A 13,156-nucleotide genomic window follows, 5' to 3' on the forward strand; every position below is an offset into this window, starting at 1 on the left:
GTCTGCAGGTGTCTTTCTCTCCCCCTCTCTGTCTTCCCCTCCTCTCTCCATTTCTGTCATATCCAACAACAATGACATCAATAACAACAATAATAACTACAACAACAATAATAAAAAAACAAGGGCAACAAAAGGTAAAATAAATAAATAATAATAATAATAAAGAACTTGTCTTGGAGGTATCTAGGTGAAGAGTGAGAGAAAGAACCTTTTAGACAGGGGACGGCAAGCACAGTGGTATTGAAGTGGGGTGGGGGTGGGCAACCTAGGAGCTGAAGGAGGCGGGTGTGGTAGGCAGGCAGGTAGTAAGGAAAGGAGAGAGGAGTTGTGAGGCTGTCTCCCACTCAGCACTTTACTCAAAATATTAGTGCAGGGCGGGACCCAGTGGTGGCTTACTGGGTAAGCACACATAATACTAAGCACAAGGACCCGTGCAAGGATCCAGGTTTGAGCCCCCTCTTCCCACCTACAGGGGGATTTAAAAAAAATCTTTTATTATCTTTATTTATTGCGTAAAACAGCCAGAAATCAAAAGGGAAGGGGAGAAAGAGAGACAGAGAGGCACCTGCAGCCCTGCTTCACCAGTCTCAAAGCTTTCCTCTGCAGGTGGAGGCTGGGTAATTGAACCTACATCCTTGTGCACTATAACATGTGTGCTCAACCAGGTGTGCCACCACCAGGAAGCAGGTCTGCAGGTGTCTAGCTTTCTCTCTATCTTCCTCTTCCCCTCAATTTCTCTCTGTCCTATTTAGTAAAATGGAAAAAAAAAAAAGGCCTCCAGGAGCAGTGGATTCATAGTGGTGGCATCAAGCCCCAGTGATAATCCTGGAGGCAAAAATATATATATATATATATATATATATTATGTATCTATCTATCTATCTATCTATCTATATATATATATGAGTCCAGGGCTGGTGAAATAGCTCACTTGGGTAGTGCGCTGCTTTGCCATGTATGCAACCCAGGTTTGAGTCTCACCCCCACTGCACTGATGGAAGCTGCAGTGCTGTGGTCTCTTCCTCTCTCTCTCTCTCTCTTTCTCTCTCTCTCTCTCTCTCTCTCTATCTATCTAAAAATAAAATAAAAATTAGTCCATAGGTGGGAGGGGAGCTGGAGTGAACCTGGTCCCTCACCAGCCTTGCTCACAGGGGTTGTGGGGGAATGAGTCAGAAGCACAGCGGTCTCCCTGGCTCAGGAGGGTCCCCAGCTTCTACTTGCCGGCTGGGCCCCACATTAGGAAGTGACTATATCTGTGGTTGGCTTCCTGCTGAGAAGGCACTGGCTCTGTAACACCTGGCCAGGTGGTCTGGAAGGAGACCGTGTGCCAGGAAGCATCTGAACTTGTACAAGGCTAACTTGGGACATGGCCACAGCCATTCCATTGACTTGTTCTGTGACCTGGGGCAAGTCTTTTGCCTTCTCTGGGCCCCGGTTTCCCTTTTTGCTCTGTGCCTCCAGAAATAGAGACCCCCCAGTTTAGGTGATTTTTTTTCAGGGAATCCTGGTAGGGAGATGGATATGGACATGAACCCCATTCTTGGTCTTGGGTGGAGAACTCTCCTCCCCGGTGTCAACCCCAGATCTGTCTGTTCAGGTCTCACTTTTTGAGTCCCCATGGTGTCTGATGAGAGTGGCTGCCAGGCTGAATTTCTCTATAGCAACGAACCTACAGTACGATAACAGTGTCTTCAATATTTGGATGTTCAGAGCACTTTTATGTAAAATATTGTCACAGTTCATCAAGGCTCTGTAGTGACAATGATGGCTTTGCCATGGGAGGTGGCTGTGGCTGGCTCGGGTCAGCACCACCCTGGGATCCCCAGCTCACCTGCTGTTCCTGCCAGCAGCTGGGAACTCACCCTCTCCTACAGACCCTTCGTGCTCCCTCTCCATCTTCCCTCCCACACTGCACTTCTTTGTCTGGGGTATTCCGTTATCTCTCACTCCTCTCTGCTGGTAGCGTCTCTACTTTGTCCTCCTTTCCATAGTGTCCTTCCTCCTCTTTCCACCTCTGCCTTCCCTTCTCTTCACTGTCCCCAGGGTTCTGATACTCCCATCTCTCAGAACTTTTTACTGAATTTCCAAGACTTCTGTAACCTCACCCCAGAAGCCCCCTCTTGGGTTCTGACTTGCCAATACCCAACTCTCTGTTTGTTCCTTGCTATCTCCCTAGACAAGGGCTTTGGCTGTTTCATTGAATCAAGGCAGCAAGAGACGAAGCCACCCTCCTTCCCTGCTCCTGGGAAAGCTGGTCCAAGCTCAGCCCAGCCAGCTGGACCAGTCAGACCCAGGTGTAGGGTGTGGCGGCCAGGTTTCTGGGTGTGTCCCCTCCTAGAATGGCCACCTCTCAGGCCTGGTCTCCAACCCCAGATCAATCCAAATCCTGACCTGGGATATGATTTCTGTCCACCACCTGAGCAGGAGGACCCTGTCTCTTGTTGCCTCTGTTGTCCTTACTCCAGTCACTATGAAACCATATCGCTGGGGGTAACACTAAATAGGTCCGTGGACCATTCAACTCTTGCTCTAAACACACTAACGATGGTGCTGAAGCTGGACCTCCCAAGGTCACATGCTAAGGTGGGGGCAGTAGGACTGGGCCCCGTAGAGTAGTCCCAGGGCACACCTTTTCTTTGACTTGCTACTGACATTGGGACCATCCTCCTTCCCTTTCTTCCTTAGCTCCAGCCTGTTGGCCCAGCTCTAGGGCTTACCTGGTGGGATGAAGGTCTCATGGGGGGATTTGCAGGCTGTCAGTGGCTCTGACTGTGCGTGTTAGGCTAGTGCCTCTGGCTGGATGCTTCAGGATGAGTGGTGGAGTCCAGACTCCCAGGCCCAGAGGAGATGCCACACCTTCTCCTGTCAACACCATCAAAGGATCTCCAGGAGGCAGGGTCTGTAGACAGAGGGGGTGGGGGTGGGGGTAGGGGGGTGGAACGGCGGGGAGACCAAGCTCTAAACCAGGCCAGGTCAGAGCTGGGGTCCCTGAGGTCTCTGAGTCCCGTGTTCTTGCCTAACTTTGCAGTCTGAGAAGCAAAAGCTAGAGGGCTGGGAAGTTTGTTTATGGTTGTACAAAGACAAAGCAGGGGTTGGGATTCTGACTTGTTCATTCATTCCAGTAAGTAGTTATTGAGCCCCTGCCCATCAGTACAAGGCACAGTACTAGGCACTGTTCAGGGAAGGTACAGAGGATATTGGGGCATAGATCCTATCCCAGACCTCATGGAACCTACAGTTTAGTGGTGATGGTGGGAAAACACTATGCAAGCCAGGAGATTACTTTTGTTTATTTTTTTAAAAATTTATTTATTTGGGGACCGGGTGGTGACACACCAGGTTAAGAGCACATAGTATGTGCTGGGAAATTGTGCAGATGCATTCACATCTGCCATGTTTTCCCCTCAGGCTACTAGTTCCCATGAGAGTTGGGACATTCTGGGAGTGCCTGTTCCACCATGTTATGCCCTCAGGACATTGTCTATATCCCCGCAATATTTGGAGTGCTTTGGTTACTCCTCCCCCCTCCCATTCTCATGAGAGTTATCATCCTACCCTGGAGTGCTATGGTTACTCCTCCCCCTTCCCATTCTCACGAAAGCTGCTCCTATAAAAGCCCTTCTTCCGCACCTCGCTCTCTTGCCAGTGCTTCACTCTGGTGTTCAGACGCAGGAAAGGTTACTGCGTGAGGCTGCCATTTTCACTACCTCCACGTGGCCCAACCTGCTTCTCTAGCACCCAACTCTGAGGTGCCAGCGCAAATAAAGATTTGTGTTTCCTCTTCGCTCCGGACCCCTCCTCTCTCTCTTCTCCGCGGCCCGCGCTCAACAACAAGTATGAAGTGCAAGGACTGGCAAAAGGATCCAGGTTCGAGCCTCCAGACCCCCACCTGCAGGGGGGAATGCTTCAAAGGCAGTAAAGAAGGTCTGCAGGTGTCTATCTTTCTCTCCCCCTCTCTGTCTTCTCTTGATTTTTCTCTGTCCTATCCAACAAAAACAACAGCAACAACAATAACAGCAATAACAGCAACAATAACAATGGGAAAAAAATGGCTGCCAGGAGCAGTGGATTCATAGTGCAGGCACAGAGCCTCAGTGATAACCTTGGAGGAAAAAAAAAAAAAAAGAGAAGCATTGCCTTTCCACTCAAAGCTCCCCCACCACAGGGGAGGAACCCAGGTCTTTATGGTAATATATCACTGAGGCATTTATTTATTTTTGGTAATATATCACTGAGGCATTTATTTATTTTTGGTAATATATCACTGAGACATTTATTTGGGGCATGGTTGGGTCTGTGAAGCAGACAGAGGTCAATTATGATTCCTCTCTCTAGCAGATGGATATCTCCCTTTAGAAAGTGTCAGGTGTATCCTTAACTTGGACCTTTTGCTTAGATACAATGAGTAACCTGATTAGAAGAGTCTCAAAGCCATCAAACATCTGGATTCAAATGTAGGCTCTTCTTAGGGACTTAACAGGTGGAAGATAGTGTCAGTGGGAAGTGCTGTGAGTCAGCAGGCAGGAGGCTTGGATTCTTGGCCTAGCCCTGTCCCCTGCATGTTCTGTGACTCAGGGCCAGTTATAGCCTTGCATCTAGAAAATGAAGGTGCTGGACTTAGCCTCAAAGGCTCTAAACATTCTCTGAGGCTTCCAAATGGCAAGGGTCTATTGTTAAAAGTGCCTCTTTTTAATTCATTTTGCTTTCTACAGGGCTTTGTGTCTTTGATTCTACCACACCAGTGGACTCTCCCTCCCCACCTTTTTTAGATAGAGGGCAAGAGAGAGAGAGAGAGAAGGAGATGGGTGAGGGGAGGGGGAGAGTGAAAGAGAGAGAGAAGACCTCACAGCATTGCTCCACTGTTTATAAAGTCTTTCTCATTTTTTTCTTTTAAATTTCCTTTTAAAAATTTTTTAATTTAATATTGGATAGAGACAGAGAGAAATTGAGAGGGAAGGGGGAGAGAGAGAGAAACAGAGAGACACTCACAAGCACTTTTTCACCACTTGTGAAGCTTCCCCTCTGCAGATGGGGACCAGGGGCTTGAACCCAGGTCATTGCGTACTGTAATGTGAGTGCTTAACCATGTGTGCCACCACCTGGCCCCCTTCTTTTAAATTTCTTTACTGGGGGATTAATGGTTTACAATTGACAGTAACATACAAAAATTTGTACATGCATAAATAACATTTCTCAGTTTCCCACCTAACAGTTCAACGCCCACTAGGCCCTCCTCTGCCATCATGTTCCAGGACCTGAGCCCTTCCCCCCCCCCCCCCCCGCCAGAGTTTTTTACTTTGGTGCAATACACCACTCCAGTCCAAGTTCTGCTTAGTGTTTTCCCTTCAGTTCTTGTTTTTCTACTTCTATCTATGAGTGAGACCACCCAGTCTCCCCTTTTTGTGTTGTTCCTGTGTAGTGGCTGAGGACTCCAACCTAAGTCCTTGTGCAGAGCAAAGAATGCATTCTGCTGGGTGAGCTATCTTACAGCCCCTGTGTCTCACTTTGATCAGAAATATCTGTTTTCTAGAAAGATGAATATGGGGTGACCTCACTCATAGGCAGAAGTTGAAAAATAAGATCAGAAGAGAAACTTGGGCGGTGTTTGGTGTATTGCACTAAAGTAAAAGACTCTGTGGGTGTGGAAGGGGGTTCAGGTCCTGGAACATGATGGCGGAGGAGGACCTAATGGGGGTTGTATTGTTATGTGGAAAACTGGGAAATGTTATGCATATGCAAACTATTGTATTTTACTGTTGACTAAGACATTGATCTCCCAGTAAAGAAATAAAAAAAAATCATCTGTTTTCTTTTGATTTTTGCCTCTCTCTCCTTCTCATCTATCTATTATTTAATTTTCTTTGGACAACAAAAGGGAAAATAAATAAACATAACAATAATTAAAAAATTATTTATTTCCTCTTTTGTTGCCCTTTTTATTGTTGTTGTAGTTATTATTGTTGTCATCGTTGTTAGATAGGACAGAGAGAAATGGAGAGAGGAGGGGAAGACAGAGAGAGGGAGAGAAAGACAGACACCTGCAGACCTGCTTCACTGCTTGTGAAGCGACTTCTCTGCAGGTGGGGAGCTGGGGGCTCAAACCGGGATCCTTACGCTGGTCCTTGCGCTTAACCGGCTGTGCTACCACCTGACTCCATCTCTTTCTTTCCTTCCTTCCTTCCTTCCTTCCTTCCTTCCTTCCTTCCTTCCTTCCTTCCTTCTTTCCTTCCTTCCTTCTTTCCTTTTCTCTCTCTTTTTCTTTCTTTCCTTCTTTACTAGAGCACTACTCAGTTCTGGCTTGTGGTGGTGCTGGGCATTGAATTTGGAGCCTCAGGCATGAAAGTCTTTTTGCATAACCATTATGCTATCTCCCCAGCCCTCCCCCATCTGAATATAGCAACTCCTCCCCAGTCCTCAGCCAGGCCCCTTGAAAGTTGTGAGGTGGGGGTGGAGGTTGGGGTTCACTGGCACACTGGGGAGTAGGGTGGGGTAGCAGTGGAGCAGGCTTGATTCCCAGCACATCTGCTACTGAGGAACTTGACAAGGAGCAGAGTATGAAGCAGTGGTGATGGCTGTTGGCAGGAGCAAGTGTTACCCATAGGGTATGCTGGGGGTGGGTTAACAGTCTCACATTTCTAAGGCTCCTTATGTGTGTAGGTCCTTGGAAAGATTGGTGTGTGGCCCTGACTGCTGCAGGGGCTTATGGGTAGCACTAGACTAGCTGACTGAAGAAGTCCGTACCATGGTGTGGCAGTGAAGCCTTGCTGGCATAGGACAAGGAGGTTCTCTGCCTCAGAGTGCTGCGGATCCAGCAGAAACCGAGACCCATGGGTGGGGAGAAAGGCTTTCTTCATGACCCTGGAGGTTGCACTTAAATGGGTGTACCCAGAGCTTTAGCCAGGGTCAGTCTGGGGTCCAGGCCAGGGTTGTGGGTGATAAAGGGGGCTGGTACCTTACCCTTGCCAGGGGCTGAGTCTTGGTAGGGGGAGAGTTGATGCAAAAACTGCTATGGGACCAGAGGTCTCCAGTGAGCATTAGCATGTAGGGAACAGTTAGTGGAAGACAAAGCCAAATCAATAACCAGGACATTCATCTAAATGAGCCTTTTGTGGCCTCCGTGGGACCCAGTGGACAGATGGAATATAGTGAGAGGAAGCGGAGCAGTGATTCCAAGCCTGGCCACATGCTCCCTGCCCCGGTGACTCCAATAAGGGCCATTTCAGCTTCTGTTTCTCTCTCTCTCTCTCTCTGTCTCTCCTTCCCTCCATCCCTCCTTCCTTCCCTCCCTCCCTCTCTCTTTGTGTCTGTGTGTGTGTGTGTGTGTGTTTGTCCATGTGTGCAGCCACTGAGCTAACAGCCCGTTGTTGTCAGAGTGAAGATCTGAAGGTTAGTGTTGAGTGCATGGGCAGAGGAGAGCCCTAGGGAGGAAGAAAAAGCAGGGAGGAGGAAGCTAGGAGCAGCTGGAGAGTGAAGGACGAGGCAGAGAGTGGGAAGCAAGCAAAACAAATCCAGGGACAATATGAAAAAGTGGAGAGGCAGAGGGCAAGAGAGATGCAGAAACATACATATACATCACTGGTGAGAGAGAAAGAGAGGAAGAGAGAGACAGACATACATAACCAGAGCATCACTCTGGCACATGCAATTCCAGGGATCAACTTTAAAACCTCAAACTTGAGAGTTCAACACTTTATACTCTGTGCTACCTCCTGAATCACCTACAGTATCATTCTATTTATTTATTTTGTTGGTTTTTTAAATTAATTTTAATTATATCTATCTATCTATCTATCTATCTATCTATCTATTTATTTATCGGATAGAGATATTTATCCAGAAATAAAGAAGGGGGAAATAGAGAGGGAGAGAGTCGGAGACACTTACAACATTGCCTCAACATTCACCAAGCTTTTCCCTATAGGTGGAGACTGGGGGCTCAGACCCAGGCCCTTGCATATTTTAACATATGCGCTCCACCAGGTGCACCGCCACCTGGCCCCTGAAATCATTTTATAGATGAGGGGATTGAGGCTCAAAAAGCTGAAATTATTGTCCATGTTCAGACGAATAGCAGGTGGCAGATCCAAGGACTGTAAAGAGTCCATCTGACATCAAAGTTGAGCTCTCTACCCTCCTCCCCATCTTGTTTCTCCCAAAGTAATCCTATCTGATATTTGTTCACAGCATCCCAATGTGCGAACCTCTTTTAAAAAAAATCAAATTTACTATAGCATGTGTCTCTGTGACAGCTTGCTTAAAAGAGTTGCAGAACTAGAGTTGTCATTCCCACTTAAGAGACAAGAAGACAGGCACCGCTGGGGATCATGTGCAAAGACATGCTGTGGTGGCAGAGTGTGGATGGGAACCCAGTCAGACTCTGCCCAGATCACAGTGCTGCCTACAGGTATAAGCTGGTGCCCAGATAGAAGACTTATGATCAGGAAGTTGTCTGGGTGTTTGCCACCTGGCTGGAATGCTGAGCAGCCAACACAGGATGGCAGCTCCCAGGGCAGAATTTTAGGAGGTTAGGGCTGAGAGACTCTGGAAAGAATTGATCTGGATTTAAAGTGAGATGCTAGCCGGAGGTCTTGGGCAAATCACTGGTCTGTGCCACCGTTTCCTCACTCAGAAAATGGAGATCATAACTCTTGCTATCTAGCATTGTTGTTAGTAGTGAGTTAATATTTTAAGGCATTTCAAACAATCTCAGTGTGTCGTAAGGATTTGATAAGTGTTGTTTAATAAATTGAATAAATTAATCAAATAAGACAGAAGTTGGTATCTCAGCCAGAAACTGAGATCTGCATTATTGAGCCTGAGAGTGATTCAGAACCCTGGACAGCCCACAAGTTGCTGAGGCACCATATTGGTTCCATCTGCTCTGTAGACATCCTTGGTAGTGAGAGGAATCCTGTTCCTTTGCTATTATCATGGGCTCAAGGATTCTCCAGTACCCTTTCATGCCTACTCTATGAGGGAGGGCACCAAACTCTTTGTCAAGAGCACCCGTCTCTGAAAAGAGTGGAAGGAGGCATTTCTATGGTTTTCGCTTGAAGAAATGTCCCTTTTTTAGAATGAGTGGTGGTTGATGGCTAGAGACTCCGAGACTTGTGTTTAGTGTAGGAACATGACTCCATTGATTCCTCCCAGAGTCATCACAGGGTTCACACTGGAAAAAGGCAAGCATAGAGACAGGGCTGAAGACTGGCTCTGAGACTTGGTGATAACTATGGTGGCCATTAGAGGGAAGGAGGAGAGGAGGAGGAAGGAAGTGGAGAGGTCCCAAATGGTGTGATGGCACAGGAGCTTTGGTGGTGGTGGTGGTGGTGTAGGGAGTTGTACACACCCACACATACACACACACACACACACACACACGTAGGTGTGAAACTGTACCCATGAAATTGCATAATATATACATATATATTTAATTTAATTTATTTTATTTGATCAAACAGAGAAGTTGAGAGGGAAGGAATATAGGGAGAAAGAGAAACATTTGCAGTACTGCTTCACTGCTTGTGAAGCTTTCCCCCTGCAGGGGTGGGGGGTACGGACCAAGAGCTTGAACTTGGGTCTTTGCACATGGTAATATGTGCACTTAACCAGGTATGCCACAGCCCAGCCTCTAAATTACATAATAGTATAGGCGAACGTTAAGTCAATACAAAAGAGACAGGTTGAGAGGAGAAGTGACAGAGGATGGAGTCATTGAGAGGCTTGTGGGTTGAGATGGGGTTAAGGATGATCACACAGGTGAAGACTTACAGAGAGCCAGAAGGTTTGCTCTCTTGGTCATTCTAGAGCTGCTCCTGCCCCACTCAGAACCTGGTGCACTCAGGTTGTGCTGGGGACTCATCCTGGGTGTGTGGTACCTGGCTGGCGTGTCGGGCAGCTGATGCAGGATGTATTGCTCTCGGTGCAGACACTCAGCAGGGCAGGGCTTAAAGACTCTAGAAATAATCATTCTGGGGGGCCAGGAGGTGGCACACTTGATTGAGCGCATATGTTACCATGCTCAAAGACCTAGGTTCAAGTCCCCAGTCCTCACCTGCAGGGGAGAAGCTTCACAATAGGTGAACCAGGGCTGCAAGTGTCTCTCTGTCTCTCTTCCTCTCCATCTTCCCCTTCCCTCTTGCTTTCTCTCTGTCTCTATCCAATTAATTAAGATACATAAAAAATTTAAGAAAAATAAACAAAATAAAAATTAAAATTAAATTATCTGAATATAAAACTAGGCTGTAGCCAGAGATCTCAAGCAAATCACTAGCTCATGCTTCAGTTTCCTCATCTAGAAAACTGAGTGGCCTGGGAGATGGTGCAGTGGATAAAGCACTGGTCTCTCAAGCAGGAGGTCCTGAGTTCAATCCCCGGCAGTGCATGTACCCGAGTGATGTCTGGTTCTTTCTCTCTCTTCTCCTACCTTCCTCATTAATAAGTAAATAAAATATTTAAAAAATATTACTTTAAAAAAAAGAAAGAAAATTGAGACTATCATTTTTTAGGATAATGTTTCTCATATATGAGCACCCTCTCTGCATCAAAACTTTGTAGCTGTTGTCTTATTTCATCCTCACAGTTTTGTGGCTTAGACATTGCCAGATCTATTTTATTGGTGAGAAAACCGTGGTTCAGATATACCAAGTAAAAGATTGTTCCCCAAACTGCTAGCAAGTAGTAATTTTTGCTCCTCCCCACCCCCACCTCAACTCAGTCTTTCAATAAATACCACTCTTAATGTTGGGGGTGGAGACTTCTCTGAGTTTTCAGCCTCTCTCATTAATGTTCACTTGTTGCTTTCTTCTGTGATGACTTGTAGAGAGACCCAATAGGGCATAATGACAATGCCTTCTATTTTATTTTATTTTATTTGACAGGACAGAGAGAAATTAAGAGGGAAATGAGAGAGAGGAAGAGAGAGTGGGGCCAGGTGGTGGTCCACCTGGTTGAGCTCACATGTTGCAATGCTCAAGGACCCAGGCTCAAGCACCCGGTCCCCATCTGCAGGGGAAATGCTTTGCAAGCGGTGAAGTAGTGTTGCAGAGGTCTCTCTGTCTCTCTCCCTCTTTGTCTCTCCCACCCCTCTAGGTTTCTGGCTGTCTCTATCCAATAAATAAAATAGAGATAATGAGAGAGAGAGAGAGAGAAAGTGAGAGAGGGAGAGAGAGATGTGCAGCACTGTTCACCACTCGTGAAGCTTCCTCACTGCAAGTGGGGGCCAGGAGCTTGAATTCAGGTTCTTGTACATGGTAACATGGGTGTTCAACTGGTGATCCATTGCCCACCCCCTGACAATGTTTCTTGCAGTGAAAAATTCCTGAATATTTCACACCTACTCATAATGACAGGCACCTTCAGTAGTTGGAGTCTGAGAAAGACCTGCACAAAAAGTCAGAAACAATATGCACTGACAACTGTGTGGAGCAGTAGGAGCCCTTGTGCACTCTTGGTAAGAATGTAAGTTGAGGGAGTCGGGTGGTAGCACAGTGGGTTAAGCACAGGTGTCGCAAAGCTCAAGGACCGGCATAAGGATCCCGGTTCGAGCCCCTGGCTCCCCACCTGCAGGGGAGTCACTTCACAGGTGGTGAAGCAAGTCTGTAGTTGTCTGTCTTTCTTTCTTTCTCTCTGTCTTCCCCTCCTCTCTCCATTTCTCTCTGTCCTATCCAACAACGACAACATCAGTAACAATAACAATAAAAAAGCAAGGGCAAAAAAGGGAAAATAAATAAATATAATTAAAAAAAAAGAATGTAAGTTGAGGGAGTTGGTGGTAGCGCAGTGGATTAAACGCAGGTGATGCAAAGCTCAAGGACTGGTGTAAGGATCCTGGTTCAAGCCCCCAGCTTCCCACCTGCAGGGGCGTCGCTTCATAGGCAGTGAAGCAGGTCTGCAGATGTCTGTCTTTCTTTCCCTCCTCTGTCTTCCCCTCCTCTGTCCATTTCTTTCTGTCCTATCTAACAACAACGACATCAATAACACCAACAATAATAACTATAACAATAAAACAACAAGGGCAACAAAAGGGAATAAATAAATAAAAATACAAAAAAAAAAGAATGTAAGTTGATTCAACCTGATGGAAAACAGTATGGCAGTCCCTTGGAAAATGAAAGCTAGGATGACCCTATGATCCAGAAATTCCGCGTCAAGGTATCTGTTGGACACTGGTATCTATAAAAACACTGATCTGCAAAGGTACATGCATAGTCATGTGCGTTGCAGCACTTCACTTTTTAAAATTAATTTCTGTATTTATTAGTGGGTAGAGACAGAGAAATTGAGAGGGGTGATAGAGAGGGAGAGAGACACAGAGACACCTGCAACCCTGCTTCACCACGCATGAAGCTTTCCTGCAGGTGGGGACCAGGGGCTTGAACCTGCATCCTTATGCACTGTAATATGTGTGCTTAACCAGGGGCACCACTGCCTGTCCCCCATTGCAGCACTCATAAGTAGTCAAGATATGGATTCAATCTAAACATCCAATGGCAGACAGGCAAATTAAAAAGTGACATCTACACACAATTGAATACTACTTAACTATGAAAATCTATTTATTTTTGTTACAATATGGGTTGAAAATGTTTACTTATTTATTACTGGATAGAGACAGAGAGAAATTGAGAGGGGAGAGGGTGATAGAGACAGAGAGACACCTGCAGCCCTGCTTCACCACTCGTGAAGCTTTCCCCCTGCAGGTGGGGACCAGGAGCTTGAACCCGGGTCCTTGTGCACTGTAATGTGTGCGCTTAACCAGGTGCGCCACCGCCTGGCCCCTCCCTCTCCCTCTCTATCTCCCACTCCCCTCTCAATTTCTCTCTGTCTCTATCCAATAATAACAACAACAACAACAATAATAATGAGTTGGGCTGTAGTGCAGCAGGTTAAGCTCAGGTGGCAAAGCGCAAGGATCAGTTTAAGGATCCAGGTTCGAGCCCCTGGCTCCCCACCTGCATGGGAGTCACTTCACAAGCTGTGAAGCAGGTCTGCAGGTGTGTCTGTCTTTCTCTCCCTCTCTTTCTTCCCTTCCTCTCTCCATTTCTCTCTGTCCTATGCAACAGTGACATCAATAACAACAACAATAATAACTACAACAACAATACAAACAATAAGGGCAACAAAAGGGAATAAATAAACAAAATAATAATAATAATAA

At 46.5% G+C, this 13,156-nt stretch overlaps 1 protein-coding gene across 2 annotated transcripts in view; it reads left to right on the forward strand.

Annotated features, from left to right (window-relative positions):
- PITPNM3 (PITPNM family member 3) overlaps positions 1-13,156 on the forward strand; it is a 117,647-nt gene that overhangs the window by 21,958 nt on the left and 82,533 nt on the right. The window lies entirely within an intron of this gene.

Source organism: Erinaceus europaeus, chromosome 12, assembly GCF_950295315.1.
Source record: "Erinaceus europaeus chromosome 12, mEriEur2.1, whole genome shotgun sequence".
Taxonomy (NCBI): domain Eukaryota; kingdom Metazoa; phylum Chordata; class Mammalia; order Eulipotyphla; family Erinaceidae; genus Erinaceus; species Erinaceus europaeus.